We start from the raw sequence: 17,058 nt of genomic DNA, 5'->3' as shown, positions 1-17,058 counted from the left end.
TCTGGCTTCAGTATGAATATATTACATAGGCCACATCTTTATATCTACATATGTTACACTCCTGCAAGCTCTATCAAATAGACTTGGCATAAGGGCTGCCCTAGGTTTCCCAGGCGTGCTAGCAGTAAAGAACCTGCCTACAGACGCAGGAGACGTAAAGACGTGGGTTTGATCCCTGGGCCAGGAAGATCCCTAGAGGAGGAAATGGCAACCCATTCCAGTGTTCTTGCCTGGGAAATCCTATGGACAGAGGAGCCTGGTGGGCTACAGTCCATGGGGTTGCAGAGAGCTGCATGTGACTGAGTGACTCACACTTTCACTTTCATAACAAAATTAGTCTTACGATGACATGCATCATTTATACAGAATAAAATAATATTCATGTACTATTTTAAAATATAATAAATGGCCACATACCTATCTCACGACCTGAGATATACAATTTATTAATACTCTGAAGCTCCCTCTGTGTCTTTCTATAATCAACCTCTTATATGTTACCCTACCCTTCAGATAAACACTACTGTGAATTTTTTGTTGATCATTTCCTTGCCTTTCTTATCATTTGCTACATATATACATATGGTGAAGCATGTTGTTAAATGGTGTCTGCTTATGATTTTATAGAATGGATTTTAATATTCAGCCTTACAAAGGAGAGGGTCTTGCCATTTGTGATAACATGGGTAGAACTTGAGGCCATCACACTAAGCGAAATACGTTAGAGGTTTTCTTCTTCAGTGCCAACTTCCTACCTAATCTTGGAAGTCACCTCCACCACCTTTGCAGCTTTGGATTTCACTACCCTGGGCTCCCTGCCTGGGTCTCCGTGGGCCTCTGGGCAGCCTTCTTCAGCGGTGCTGTGGGTTTGGCCTTCTTGGGACTCTTGGCCCCCTCCTTGTCACCGGCAGCCAGTGTTCTTCACCTTCTTGGGGATCTTCTCCAAGGCTCCCTTCACCCTCACGGCCTTCCTGGACTTAGGTGTGGCCCCTGCAGGTTTCTCTGATGTAGGAGCCCTGCCTTTTGGGTCTTGGGCTGGGCTTCCGGTGCAGCCACGCTTTTGAGCTCAACAGAGCTGGACACACTGGTGCCCTCAGTCCACACCAGGCTGTTCTTGCTCAGTGGGCTCTTGAGGCCTATCTATGGGGCTGCACTCTCACTCCTATGCCTACACCTAGAGAAAACCGTATTTCCCGATGTTCACTGCAGCATTGTTTACAAGAGCCGGGACATGAAAGCAACCTAAATTTCCATCAGCAGAGAAATGGGTAAAGAAGATGTGGTAGAAATACACAATGGCATATTCTTCAGCCCTTTAAAAAGAGCAAAATAACGTCATTTGCAGCAATACTGATGGGCCTAGAGATTGTCATGATGAGTGAAGTAAGTCAGACAGAGAAAGGCAAGTATCATGTGATATTACTTATATGTGGAATCTAGAAAAAGGGTATGCATGAACCTATCTACAAAATGGAAATGGAGTTACAGATGTAGAAAGCAAAGGTCACCAGGGGTAGCACCAGGCTCCTCTGTCTATGGGATTCTCCAGGCAAGAGTAATGGAGTGGGTTGCCATTTCCTTCTCCAGAAAGGCTAATGAAAGTGTGTAAAATCAAGATGATAACCGTACTTAGCAGCACAGTCGCAATAAAGTGTCACTGAGATCTGAGGAAGTATTCTTTTCTTAGGAGTTCCTGCTTTGGACTGAGTTAGCTTGAGACAGTGAATCACCCCAGTGTCCTAAACCCATCAACAGGAACACAAACGCTCTATTGGTCATAAAAATCTATTAAACCTTTTAAACTGACAGCTAGCCATGCCAAATGGGGGAGGGATGAGTTGAGATGTTGGAACTGACATGTCCAGACTACTGTATGTGAAATAGATGACTGATAGGAACCTGCTGCATAGCACAGGGAACTCTCCTCCATACTCTGTGATGGTCTACATGGGAAAGGAGTCTAAAGAAAAAGAGTGGAGATATACAGATATGTATATATCTGATCCATTTTGCTGTACACCTGAAACTAACACAATGTTGTAATCAACTATACTCCTATCATTTTTTTTAACTCAGAAGGGAAAATAAATACCGAATGATCTCTCTTATACATGAACTCTAAAAACAAACAAACACACAAAACAACCCGACTCATAGACACGAAGAACAGATTAGGTGTTGCCAGAAGTGAAGAGGAGGAGGGTCGGACAGGTGTGCCATAGTGGAGGAGGTGAGGAGAGTCCAGAGGGGCACACTTCCAGTTATAAAATAAATAAATCATGAGATGCAATAAACGGAATAAAAAGAAATCATAGCACATAAATTCTTTGACTTTATTTCATCATTCAGTACATTTTTGAGATTAATTCCGGCAAACACAGCTCACCATTTTGCCAGCTTTTTAGCACTCTGCCTTCTGAGCATAAAGCAACTAACTCATCTCTCTGATTGTTAAAGAGTTTGTACTCCTTCAGTTTCTTGATATTAAGATCAATGTTGGTAGGAATATTCCTGAAAATGTTTCCTTGAGTATGTGTGCAATCATATGCTGGGCATGTTCATCTGGGAGCAGCATTTCTCGGACATGAGTGTGCACATCTTCAAGGCAATTATGCAGAACCAAACTGTTTTCCAAGGAGGTTGTCTCAATTTACACTCTCCACGTGCAGAATATAAGAATCCCTGATGCTCCATTTCACTGCCTAACATTTGTTATTGGCTTTTAATTCTTGCCAGTCTGCTGGGAGCAGTGGCGGTAGTGTATCATTTCATTTCAATTTCAATTTCTCTGAAAATCATGAGGTTATGAGTATTCACTTTTCTTTATGAAAATGCATGTTTCCTTTTCTGTAAAATGCCTAACGTGTTCATATTTTTGCCTAATTTTCCATTCAAGTATCTCTTTCTTATAATTTCAGTGTTCTTTATATAATACAATACTAATAATTTAAGATTATTTGTGTTAAGAAAATCTTCAAGAGTTCAATTCGTCTTTTCAGTGTCTTTGCGCCAACACTGAACTAGAAATTAAATTTACGAATTTAATTTAGTCTAGCAAATCTAAACTGCACCTCACAATGGTCAAAATGACCGTCAAATAAAATCTAGAAAAAATAAATGCTGGACAGAGTGTGGAGAAATGGGAACCCTCCTATAATGCTGGTGGGCTTGTAAGTTGTCAGTCACTATGGAGACCAGTATGGAGCTTCTTTAAAAAACAAAAACTATCATATGTCCCAGGAATCCCACTCCTGGGTATATATTCAGACAAAACCATAATGAAAATATGCCTGCACCCCAATATTCATTAGGGCACCATTTACAGTAGTCTGGGCATGGAAGCAACCTAAATGTCCATCGACAGAGGAATAGATAAGGAAGAAGTGGTACATATACAAAACGGAATATTACTCAGCCATAAAAAGAACAAAATAATGTCATTTTCAGCGACATGGATTAGCCAGAGATCATACTGAGTGAAGTAAAACACAGAAAAATAAATATCATGATATATCATTTATATGTGAAATCTAAAAAAAAAAAGTACACGTGAACATGTTTACAAAATAGAAGTAGAGTCTTGGAGGCAGAAAACAAGCTCATGATTACCAGAGGATAAGCAGAAGGAGGAGAAATTGAGAGATGGGGTTTGACATATATACCCTGTTATGTATAAAATAAATAACAGGAATCTGCTGAATAGCACGAGGAACTCTCCTCAATTCTCTGTAGTGGCCTACATAACAAAAGAACCTTAAAAACCAAAAACCAAATGGGTATATGTATAACTGATTCATTTTGCTGTACACCTAAAACTAACATAACACTGTAAATCAGTTAAGCATTAATGATTTTTCTAAAATACATATTCATTTTAATTCATCAATCTGCTTACTTTTACTGTAGCTTCTGGACTTGTGAAAGAAGTTCTTTCCTGCCTCAAAGTCATAAGTTTATTCTCTCATATGGTTTTCTAAATGTTTCCATGGTTTAGCTATTTATACTTTTATGTGTAACCTATTTGAAATTGAAGTAAAAATCATTTTTTATATATAAAAACAGATGTTCAGTATCACATATTGAATCGTCTTTCTTTTATACACTAATCTGCAATTCAGGATCTTCTGTATTGCAATTTAAAAAAATTTAGGGCATAAATATTAGGATTTTCTGATACACCGCATTTGCTAATGTGTTTTATTTTGTTATCGTATTAATAGCATGATGCCTTTGTTACTCTAACTTTACAGTCACTCTTTTTATGGAAACATAATTAGCATATAACATTATATTAATTTCAGATGTACAACACAATTATTGGGTATTTGTATGTTGTGAAATCACCATGACAATATCTGGCTAGTACACAGCACACATATAGTTACACCTTTTTATTGTGATGAGAACTTGTGAGATGTATACACTTAGCAACTTTTAAACATACATTTTAAAAGTTTAAACTTTTAAGCATACAGTACTATAAGCTATAGACATCACGCTGTACATTACATTCTAGGAAATATATTTTTACAAGTGAGAGTTTGTACGTTTTGACCACTTTTACCAAACTTTCCCACCTCTGTCAATAACCAATCTCTTCTATGTATTCAATATTGTTTGTTTGGACTCCAAACACAAGTTAGGCCATACAGTCATTGTCCCTCTGACTTAGCACAAGGTCCTCAAAGTCCAAGCATGTTGTTGCAAACTGCAGCGTTTCCTTCTTTTGTTTACGACTGCTGAATATTTTATTTTGTTTGTGTGTGCGTGTGTGTGCACGTGTGTGTGTGTGCGTGTGTGTGTGTGTACGTATGCTACACCTGCTGTATCCATTCATCCTTTAGTGGCACTGGGCTTGCTTCCATGTTCTGAATGCTAAAACAGCCATAGACATGTAGATGCCTTTTTGAGTTAGTGCTTTTATTTGCTTTGGATGAACATTCAGAAGTGGAATTGCTGTATCATATTAGTTCTACTTTTTTTTTTGTTTGTTTGTTTTTAGTAACTTCTATATTGTTTTCCAAAGTGACTGCCCCAACTGACATTCCCACCAACAGTGCAGAAGGGTTCTCTTTTCTAAATACTTCCTTGTCAATACTCGAGAACTTGTGTGTCTGATAATATCCAGTCCGATAGGTTTGAGATGACAGCTTTTTATGGTTTTGATTTGCACTTTCCTAATGACTAGTGCAATGGCACCCCACTCCAGTAGTCTTGCCTGGAAAATCCCATGGACGGAGGAGCCTGGTGGGCTGCAGTCCATGGGGTCAGTAAGAGTCAGACACAACTGAGCGACTTCACTTTCACTTTTCACTTTCATGCACTGGAGAAGGAAATGGCAACCCACTCCAGTGTTCTTGCCTGGAGAATCCCAGGGACGGCGGAGCCTGGTGGGCTGCCATCTGTGGGGTCTCGCAGAGTCGGACACAACTGAAGCGACTTAGCAAGAGCAGCAGTAATGGTTAGTGCAGTGGAGTACCTGATCATAGACCTATTAGCTATCTGTAAGTATTTGGGAAAATGTCTATTCAGATTCTATCTTCAGTTATTAATTGGATTTTATGTGGTATTTTTTTAGTTGCATGACTTCTTTTATAGTTTGGATATTAATCTTCTACCAGATATACAATGTATAAATATCTTCTTCCATTCAGTAGACTACCTTTTCATTTTCTTAATGGTTTGCTATTGCTGTGCAGAAGTTTTTTTTTATTATGATGTAGACCACTCTATTTTTGCTTTTGTCGTCATTACTTTTGGTGTGAAACGTAATCACTCAATATAAGCTATGTATTTAGATTCTTCTTTCTAAAGGATATCTTGACTCTTCTTAATCATTTTCATTTACATATAAAATTTGAAATTAACTAGTCATTTTCCTTAGGATCTCACAAATAAAAGTGTTCATATCTAGATTGAAACTGTGTTAGTTTAAAAATGAATTTTTGAGAACTGACATAATTTAAGTATAGCCTATTTCTGTTAATGAACATGGTAGATTCCTCTATTTTAATGTCAATGCCTTAGAATAAGTATTTATAAATTCCCACACTAAAAGTTTCTCATGTTTTATTTGATTTATTTCTCTTATTTTTGTTTATATTTGAAATTCACATTGAATTTTAACTCAGTCTGATGCCATCATATAAAATATGATAGATTTGTTCCTTTGTGCTAGCGACCAGAGAGCTTAACTTTTTTTTCACTGATTTTTCACTCATAGCAAAATCCTGACCTAAGTGCCTCCTTGCTGTTCAGTCACTAAGTTGTGTCTGATTCTTTGTGACCCCAAGGACTGCAGAATGCCCGGCCTCCCTGTCCTTCACCATCTCCCAGAGCTTGCTCAAACTCATGTCCATTGAGTCAGTGATGCCATCCAATCATCTCATCCTCTGTCATCCCCTTCTCCTCCTGTCCTCAATCTTTCCCAGCAGCAGGGGCTTTTAGAATGAGTCAGTTCTTCACATCAGATATCTAAAGTATTAGAGCTTCAACTCAGCATCAGTCCTTTCAATGACTATTCAGAGTTGTATTTCTTTAGGATGGACTGGTTTGATCTCCATGGGACTCCCAAGAGTCCTCTAGAGTACCACAATTCAAAAGGATCAATTCTTGGGAGCTCAGACTTCATTATGATCCAACTCTCACATAAGAGCTTGACTACAGGAAAACCCTGGAGAAAGAAATGGAAACCCCCTCCAGGATTCTCACCTGGAGAATCCCGTGGACATGGGAGCCTGGTGGCTACAGTCTATGGGGTTGCAAAGAGTTGGACAAAACTGAGTGACTAAGCACACAGGAAAAGCCATCATTTTGACTATACGGACCTTTGTTGGCAAAGTGATGTCTTTGCTTTTTAATATGCTGTTTGGTTTTGTCATTGTTTTCCTTCCAAGGAGTAAGAGTCTTAATTTCATGGCTACAGAAAACATCCACAGTGATTTTGGAGCCCAAGAAAATAAAATATGCCACTGCTTCCACATTTTCCCCTCCTATTTGACAAGGAGTGATGGGACCAGATGCCATGATCTTAGGTCTTTGAATGTTGAGGCTCAAGCCAACTTTTTCACTCGCACTGTCCTATTTTACCTTCATCAGGAGGCTCTTTAGTTCTTCTTTGCTTTCCGCCACTAGAGTGGTATTATATGCACATCTGAGGTTGTTGATATTTCTCCTGGCAATCTTAATTCCAGCTTGTGTTTCATCCAGCCCAGCATTTCACATGATGTACTGTGCATATAAGTTAAATAAACAGGGTGGCAATATATAGCCTTGATATACTCCTTTCCTAATTTTGAACCAGTCCATTGTTCTATGGCCAGTTCTAACTGTTGCTTTTTGACCCACAGGCAGGTTTCTCAGGAGGCAGATAAGGTGGTCAAGTATTCCCATCTCTTTAAGAATTTTCCACAGTTTGTTGTGATCCACACTAAGGCTTTAGCATAATGAATGAAGCAGAAGTAGATTTTTTTTTTGAATACCTTTGCTTTTTCTAGGGTTCAGTGGATGTTAACAATTTGATCTCTGGTTCCTGACTTTTCTAAAAAATCCACTTGTACATTTGGGAATTCTTGGTTCTCATACTTTTGAAGCCTAGCTTGACGGATTTTGAGCATTACCTTGCTAGCGTGTTTAAATGAGCACACTTGCATGGTAATTTGAACGTTGTTTGGCATTGCCTTTCTTTGGGATTGGAATAAAAACTGACATTTTCCAGTTCTTTGGCCACTGCTGATCTTTTCAAATTTGCTGGTATATTGAGTGTGGCATTTTAACAGCATCATCTTTTAAGATTTTAAATTCTAAAATATCCTAATTCCATCACCTTCCCTAGCTTTGCTTGTAGTAATGCTCCCCAGGGCCCATTTGACTTCCCACTCCAGGACATCTGGGTCTTGGTGAATGACCACACCATTGTGGTTCTCCAGGTCATTAAGACCTTCTGTGTAGTTCTTTGTATTCTTTCCGCCACTTCCTAGTCTGTCCCTTGATAACTGTATTTCTGAAGACGTGGCCCTAGTATTCCAAAGTCAGTTCTTGGCAATTGCCAGAAGTGTGGCACGAGATTTCCAAGTAGCCTTTCTATCTGGGACTCTTTTAATATCATCCCACTTTCTCTTATTTCCGTTTCTCAGAATTTGAGACTCAATGATTGGACGTTTAGCAAACATTCAACTGAGGGAACATCACACTGGAAGCTTCCAGCTGAGAATGGAAAATGTAGAGCATGAGCTACTGATATTACTGGAGCTTCCACTTTACCTGCAAGGCTTACTTTCCTCCTTCTGTAGGTAAGCAGAAATCCATAGCGACTTTTCAAGATACTCTTTCTGCCAGAACCAAATTCGTAATTCTTACATCAGCAGATTTCATTATAATTGCATCTGCACTTATTAGAAAAAAGTCTTTACATCTGTGCTCAGGAGAAAATCATGGAACAATTTTTTTTCCTTCTAAATACAAAATGTCGCTTCCAAATAAGCACAGTTAGCTGACATCTGTTGCCAAAAATAGCTAGGCTTGAAATTGACTTAGTCCATGAAAAAATACCATTGCATGTAAAAATCACTGGGATGCAATGAATTGTTTTCTGCAGAATTTCAACATATAGTAAGGATTTGTTTTTTAATTATTTGTGTTAACCTTAAAATACTAAAAATCAAATTGAGGCTTCACTTATGGGAGAACATATATATGTTATCAGCTGGTAGCAATGAAACATTTTCTGCAACAAGAGGTACTTGCCATCGTAAAGCTATACAATGTGAAGCATCGTCATGAGATGAAGCATTCAAGTGTTGATGATCTGTTTCCTCTCTACTGACAACTAAGAAGGCTTAAGTTGTGCAGCTGCTCCATTCCCATTATATGTGTACTTTTACCTTCATTCCAACTAGGCAAACTATATTTTTTGGTATGCATAAGCTCAGAAGGCAGGCACAAAATAAAGTTCAGAAACATTCTTTGAATATTTTTATAGAATCCCTTCTCCCGAATCCTCACTGATTTGGGAGAGAAAAATGAATCGATGATTCATGAGGGTTAAACACTGCCAGCTGATACTTTTTACTAGCTGCAGATGGAGCAGTTTCTTTTTAAAATCAAAGTTCAAGTCTTCGCGCAAACAACAATTAGAAGAGTTAATGAGTCTCATTTTATTTAAACAGTTTCAGTTCAGCTGTGAGGAAGCTTAACCACTGAGTATGTTATGAGACAACCGCATTTAATTAAATGTTGGTTTCATAAAGTGGGCAGCTGAATATGCTCAATTTCCCAGTGCTAAATTTGTTTGTACAAACCTTTCACTCAACACACTTCTAATCACCTTCTGGCTTTCCTGTTATGTTTTCCATATTTCGTTCATTCTTAGGCCATCTCTATTTTCTATATTAATTCAAGAAATATGTATTACGTATCTACTATGGACCAAGTTCTTTCTAAGACTCAGCAACACAAATTTACCTAGAATGCTCAGTGATGCAAATTTTAAAATATCACATTGCTTGAGAATCAGTGCCATTAGAAGGACACACGAATGGTCAGAGGAAATAAAGTCTTCCCTGTGAATGTCATGAGAATGCTTCATTGGTAAGTCTAATCATGCTTTTTAGTATTTTCTAGTGTTCTTAGATATTGGAAAAATAAATTTGCCATTCAATCAATAAAAAAAGTATTGCCAACAAAAACTTATGAGAGGGTATAGGGAAATTAAGACAATATAATCTTATAACAATTTGCCTGAATTTCTCCTATATAAGTTAAATTTTGCTCTCTTTAAATTTTACCTTTTTATAGTATGTGATAAAGAATGTTTAGAAAACTATAATTCTTGATGACCTAAAAATATTTTCCATATTTTATAAGGTCTAAAATAAAGTGTGTTTTATACTAAAATATTTAATGTAACTATTAATGCAACTAACGTTAAGCTTCAATAGTGGACACATAAAATATATTTATAAATATCAAGCTACAATAACAATTTAGATGTTCAAAAGAATTTATGTGATAAAATCAGTTTTCCTAGAGAAATATATATATATATGTATATATATTTAGTTTAAAGTAAACTATATATATAGTTTAAAATAAAACAGGAGAAGAAGACAGATAATATCTATGGCAGAGGAGTTTGTAATAAGGACTAGAACCATGATGTTTCAAGGATTGTTTTTCATGGGAAAACCACCTAGAATTCTATTGTTGTTGATTCAAAGCCACTATTTAGTTGGTCAAATCTTACAAGAAACTAAACCTGTTAGTCCAATCAATATATTAGCCTTGAAGATAATATTTCATAAATCATAGATCACAGATACTAAAAAAAGTGCATTAACTTCTCTCTCATGAGTAAACGCCTTTCTAAAATTCATAGAATCTCAGACATACAGGAATGTATATTCTTCTAATTTTATCTCTACTCCGATTGTCTTTCCCAGGTAAATGTATGCATGTACTCGCTTTAGCAGAAGCCTGCCTTATGTCTTGCAAGTATCTCCTGGTCTGATAACTGCATCCACATTTACACAAGGGCTTCCCAGGGCAGTAGTGATAAAGAGCCGCCTGCCGGTGAGAGAGACTTGAGCTCTATCCGGTGAGAGAGACTTGAGCTCTATCTGGTGAGAGGGACTTGAGCTCCATCCGGGTTGGGAAGACCCCCGGAGAAGGCAGTGGCAACCCACTCCAGGGCTCTTGCCTGGAGAATTCCATGGACAGGGGAGCCTGGTGGGCTACAGTCCATGGGGCCGCAAAGAGCTGAACATGACTGAGCAGGTGTATGTCAATGTCAATTCCTGAATTGATCTTAAATGGCAAACTTATTTCCTGGTCCTATTCTAGATCTTAATTATTCAGTATGAGGCCTGCTCCACCCTGGATCTTTGTGTTGGTGATCTTACCTCAACTCATTCTCTTCAGAACTATTCCCTTGCTCAGAGGTTGAAAACAGAAATCCTTTCCATCCTTTCCTCTTGGGTATCTGTCAGCAGCCCACAGAATCCTGACATATATCTATGGATTAGCAAGCACCTGGAGGGAAAAGCTTTGAGTCATGGGAACCAAGAATACTTGTTCATTTAATGTAAATCAATACTTATAAGAATCTGTTATTCTGGAGATCCTTTAACTAGGCACCTATGATGTTAGATAATAGACCTGTCCTTACTGAAGTAAAGTGAAATCGCTCAGTCGTGTCCAACTCTTTGCGACCCCATTGACTGTAGCCCACCAGGCTCCTCTGTCCATGGGATTTTCCAGGCATGAATACTGGAGTGGGTTGCCATTTCCTCCTCCAAGGGATCTTCTTGGCCCAGGGATCGAACCAGGTCTCCCGCACTGTAGGCAGACACTTTACCGTCTGAGTTACCAGGGAAGCCTTATTGTATTCATCTCAATTCATTCCCTTTTGGAAGATAATGTGGTTCAAGATCATTTTCATGATTTATAAATGGGGAGGTGTTAGTCTACCCAGCTATCTAGGACGGATCTACCTACCAAAGAGAGTTAGAATTGTATATTATACTTTCGTATTTTAAAAGCTATATAAGATCAAGAGTTGTCCTTGGTGAAATGTTCCAAATGAATTCATATTGTTGAATATTATTTTGGGTTTTGCTCTGTAATCAGAGAAAACAAGTGATATAAATAATGTAATATATGAGAAACTTTTACTTACTACAATTAGTATTTCTAACAGTTTAGTAAGTAGTTTATAGCAATAACAAAACATTCAAGATTGGAGACAGATACCAGGGAAGTGAGGAAGTGAAAAGGAAAACCTTGATTTTTGCTCTGAATTTGTATTACCTGAGTATTTTTATATTATTTAATGTATTATTTAGCAAATGATATTAAAATCCAAAGAAAACCAAGTAGTAAGAACTGTTTTTGAATGCATAAATAAGTGATAACTTTCACTATAAATATTTGAAAATAAAAGCTACAAAAATGAGTATTAAAATAAATCATAATCCTGCATCCATTCTTCAATCCTTTATTCTTATATTTTAAGATTATAAATCATAAAAACTTTATACAACATTTGTTCTTTATCATTGTTTCTCCTTTGGTCTTTACCATCTCTACTAAAATTAAATTTTCTCCTCATCCTTTGTATAAGTTATGAACACACTCAAGGTGATTTTATATCTCATAATTTTATGGTTTAAATGCCAATTTCACTAAATTCTCTACATAAATTCTAAAGTTATATGATTCAACTTACATTCGGGAGCAGAGGGCAAATTAATCACTCTAGGTCTTCAGCCAGCTGCTTTTCTCTCATTTTTTCCTCTAACATAACTCCTTATCTCAACTATTGCTTGTTGAAAGCAACACTGTTCATTATTTCCCATCCTTCTTCTAAGCCATATCTCAATCTAAGCCTTAAGACTGAGATACCATTAAGCCTTAGATCACCCATCTCTGTTGAACTCATCTTTTATTCAGCTTTACTTGAGAGCATGTTTTTGCTGTAGTACCCTGTCAAATTATGAGACTACAGAGATTACCCCATGCGGCGCAACCCAGTGACTTCTTCTGTAACCACCACTGGGTACGCTATTTCTATGCTTGTAAACTTTAATTCATTTAAATTAAATTATTGGTCTTAAATGTATTAACATTCTCATCTAACACATATTAAAGTGACAACTACACAGACTTGTACCAAAGTATAAATTAAGGAAGTCCTGAATGTATTCCAGTGAATTAAGGAAGTCCTGAATGTATTCCAGTGAATTAAGGAAGTCCTGAATGCGTTCCAGTGAATTAAGGAAGCCCTGAATGCGTTCCAGTGAATTAAGGAAGTCCTGAATGCATTCCAGTGAATTAAGGAAGTCCTGAATGCATTCCAGTGAATTAAGGAAGTCCTGAATGCATTCCAGTGAATTAAGGAAGTCCTGAATGCATTCCAGTGAATTAAGGAAGTCCTGAATGCATTCCAGTGAATTAAGGAAGTCCTGAATGCATTCCAGTGAATTAAGGAAGTCCTGGATGTATTCCAGTGAATTAAGGAAGTCCTGGATGTATTCCAGTGAATTAAGGAAGTCCTGGATGTATTCCAGTGAATTAAGGAAGTCCTGGATGTGTTCCAGTGAATTAAGGAAGTCCTGGATGTGTTCCAGTGAATTAAGGAAGTCCTGGATGTGTTCCAGTGAATTAAGGAAGTCCTGGATGTGTTCCAGTGAATTAAGGAAGTCCTGGATGTGTTCCAGTGAATTAAGGAAGTCCTGGATGTGTTCCAGTGAATTAAGGAAGTCCTGAATGTGTTCCAGTGAATTAAGGAAGTCCTGAATGTGTTCCAGTGAATTAAGGAAGTCCTGAACGTATTCCAGTGAATGAAACAGGCTGGGTGATCCCATGGAGTCTATAATCAAACAAATATATAAAACGCTATGGTGCTGTTGATAAATTTTTTTTTTAAAGTGTTACATACATAACTACAGTGGAGAGGAAAGCATTTTAAGTTCCGGTGGTCAGGAAAGAACTTGGAGAATATGATGCTTACGATGAGGAATTTAAAATGACGTTATTTTGATAAATGTGTAGAGAGGTTGAGGGTTGCGAGAAAAATTACAGGGTGAGGGAATAAAATATGTGGTGTCCTCGGGATGTAGTAAACAGCTTGGAGACTTAGAGGGCCTGAAGAAAGAGTAATTTTTCGGGCATAAGTAACAGTGTAATAGAGACAGGTGAGTTTGGAGGAGCAGTAAAGATGTGACTATGAAGGGTTTGAAGACGCAGGTAAGAAAACTATTTTATTAACTGCAATGGAACATCTCTGAAGAGTTTAAAGAGAAATATCTCTCCTTCTCGCTTCCTTTTTTTCTTCGTTACTTCATTTCTTTCTTCCTTATTTTTACTTGTCAGACATTGAGCTTGAACCTCATATCTGGTTTTATGCTTGGTAGGTTGGAACACATAGCTGATCAGTCATAATGTTCTGTTCTTCAGAAGCTGTTAGTGGTTAGCTTAGCAGATCTTTCAGGAGAGTTTTTTTTAATTGATATCCTATCATTATATCATTTACCTTCTGCTCAAATTAATAATAGAGTTCTTAAAGACAATAACTCTTGGATTAAAATTACTCTTGTGACACCAAGCATCCCAGTTTCTGCAGATGCAGCCTTTTGTGTGTGGAAAGGAGGAGTCTGAATATCTTAAGCATACTTCCTCGTTCGTGCGTGGCTTCTGAAGTGTCAAGTCACACAAAAATAGGAAGTGCTTAAAAGAAGAAAAAGTGAGGTGAGGAGAGCAGACCAATCATGGGCTCTCTGGAGTGTTTTCTTGTCTACTGCAGCACCTGAAAGATGGTTCAGTCCTGTAATAGCTGGCATGAATTGTGTGCCAAATGCGAAAATGATCTGCAATGTCATTTCAAGCTTGGGAAGAGAGAGAATTATTAATTTGCAATCAAGCATCAGCTTTAGAAAGGAAAATATAAAAACTAGTCTTCACCTCATCCTTCAGGAAATCAGGAAAGGTAATTAAAACAAAATAACGGATGAGAAAGTCTTGGAAATCTACCTTGGAAATCACATATGTACGCATGCGTGCAAAGTGGCACAAATAAATTCAGTGAAACTAGAAATGGCCCAAATGATTGGAACTTCCTCTTCCAAACAATGAAACTATCCTTGTTAACCAAAGACTTGCATCAGCACCCAAGACACAATCTTAAAAATGACTAGAATCCCTGAAGAGTAAAAAAGCAACTAGAGCAACTGATGTTATTTAAATTTTAATTAAAGCCACAATGATTAAAACTATGAATCAAATTGTGTCTCATAGTCCTGGAGAAAGAATGAAGCTGAATCTCACTAGGATTCGAAATTTCACAGCCAGGCTAATTGTAAGAAAAAGCGTTCAGAGAGGAAGTCCTCCCAGAGAGACTCGAATGCTCACTAAAATCAGGGAATGTGCATATGGAGCTACAGGATGCCAAGTGCACTCTTCTAATCATCCAATTCTATATTTTCTCCAGTAGATCACTTAGTAAAGAGTCTGCCTGCAATGCAGGAGATCTGGGTTCGATTCCTGAGTTGGGAAGATCCCCTGGAAAAGGCAACGGCTACCCACTCCAGTATTCTTGCCTGGAGAATTCCATGGACAGAGGAGCCTTCCAGGCTACAGTTCATGGGGTTGTAAAGAGTCGGACACGACTGAACGACTAGCACTTCGTATTTTCTCTGGAAAGGAAATCAAATATTCAATAGCATTAAAAGAATATTAGCTTATTAAATAAAACTTAATAACAAGCTATTCTCTGTGTAAATGCATATGGAGGCTCTCAAAGGAAAGGCATTTCTTAGTTCAGCTTAATCTTTTCCCTGCTGCTGCTGCTAAGTCACTTCAGTCGTGTCCGACTCTGTGTGACCACATAGACGGCAGCCCACCAGGCTCTGCCATCCCTGGGATTCTCCAGGCAAGAACACTGGAGTGGGTTGCCATTTCCTTCTCCAATGCGTGAAAGTGAAAAGTGAAAGTGAAGTCGGTTAGTGGTGTCTGACTCCTAGCGACCCCATGGACTGCAGCCCACCAGGCTCCTCCATCCATGGGATTTTCCAGGCAAGAGTACTGAAGTGGGGTGCCATTCCCTTCTTTTCCCTACTTCTATTTAATATTATATCAAAAGACAATCATATGCCTCTGTGTTTATTTTCTAAGCTATTCAATCTATAACAATTTTAAGGAAAGGCTGGCAATTAGGGTTTTGTTTTAATACAGGTTCTCAAAGATACAGCATGGAATGAAGATACAATCTGAAGAAACCAAGGACTGCTAAGAAAAGCTAAACAAAGAATCAGTGATAGCGAGTATGAGCTAGGCAAAAATAAAGCCATAGCTTATTACCTCTTGTATTTACACCTGCCTAAGACATAGGCCTCCCTATGTGACCTCCAATCCCATCCCCAGAATTACTTATTTCATATTTCAGATCACTGTCCCTGTCCGTTCATTTAACTATATGTCACCTCATTAAGCCGATATACTTTCTTGAAATTCATGGGGAAGCCTCTATATTCAAGTAGCTTTCTGCACTACAGTTTGGATCTTCCTAGGACAACTTCTTCAGTTCCTTACATTTAGTGCTTAAAACAACTTTCCACTAAACTATCGAAGTTCTGTTGCTTTTGCGTGTGTGGCAGCTGTGCACTTTTTCCTCTGTTAGAAAAATGAGCTGTATTTCTAAATATATTAGGGAACTTACTGATATTCCAGGTGGCTCAGTGGGTGAGGAATCCACCTGCCAATGCAGGAGACGTGGGTTTGATCCCTGGATCAGGAAGATCCCCTGGAGGAGGGCATGGCAACCCACTCCAGTGGTCTTGCCTGGAGAATCCCATGGACAGAGGAGCTTGGCAGGCTACAGTCCATGGGGTCGCAAAGAGTCAGACACAACTGAAGTGGCTGAGCATGCGTGCAGGGAACTTATAGACTTGAGACAATATTATCCGTATTCTAAATTAGTCCTTTTCTTTTTCTTAATTTCTTCCTCATTGTTAAATAGTTGGTCTTCTTAATTAGCAAAGAGCAATACAATTTCCTACACGTGACTTTCTGATATCTTTTATCTTGTCTAATCTTTTACATTTAATTCTTAATTTTGCATGATTGCAATTATATAAGCTAACCAATGTCAATAGGACTTTGTGAGAAAATAGAAAAAAATTTTAATACTTTTAGTAGATAATTTTAAATAGTTTTCAGTTTAGAAAAAGGTCACATGTTTGATTGGACCACATTATTAACAGAAATATTTAACAATCTACAAAACTTATCTATCAGCTTAATTGTCCATACTTATAATTGAATTTATTTTTATTTATATGATAACTTCTTCCAAAACTTGTACACAAATATTAAATGGCTCCTAGTAGGAAATTTCTTTTCAGTAGTCATTTTATAAAATAAAAATAGTAATAAAAAATATACATTTAAACTTGTGAACTTTATGGGAGAATTTTACAACAAATAAACAATAAGCAGGATAATAGTTGTGATCTACCTTTAAAAGTAAAATGTCCCTGTAATTAAAATGTAACCACTCTGTGAGAC

This window comes from Bos mutus, chromosome 14, assembly GCF_027580195.1.
Source record: "Bos mutus isolate GX-2022 chromosome 14, NWIPB_WYAK_1.1, whole genome shotgun sequence".
Taxonomy (NCBI): Eukaryota; Metazoa; Chordata; class Mammalia; order Artiodactyla; family Bovidae; genus Bos; species Bos mutus.
Note: the sequence above shows the minus strand (reverse complement) of the source record.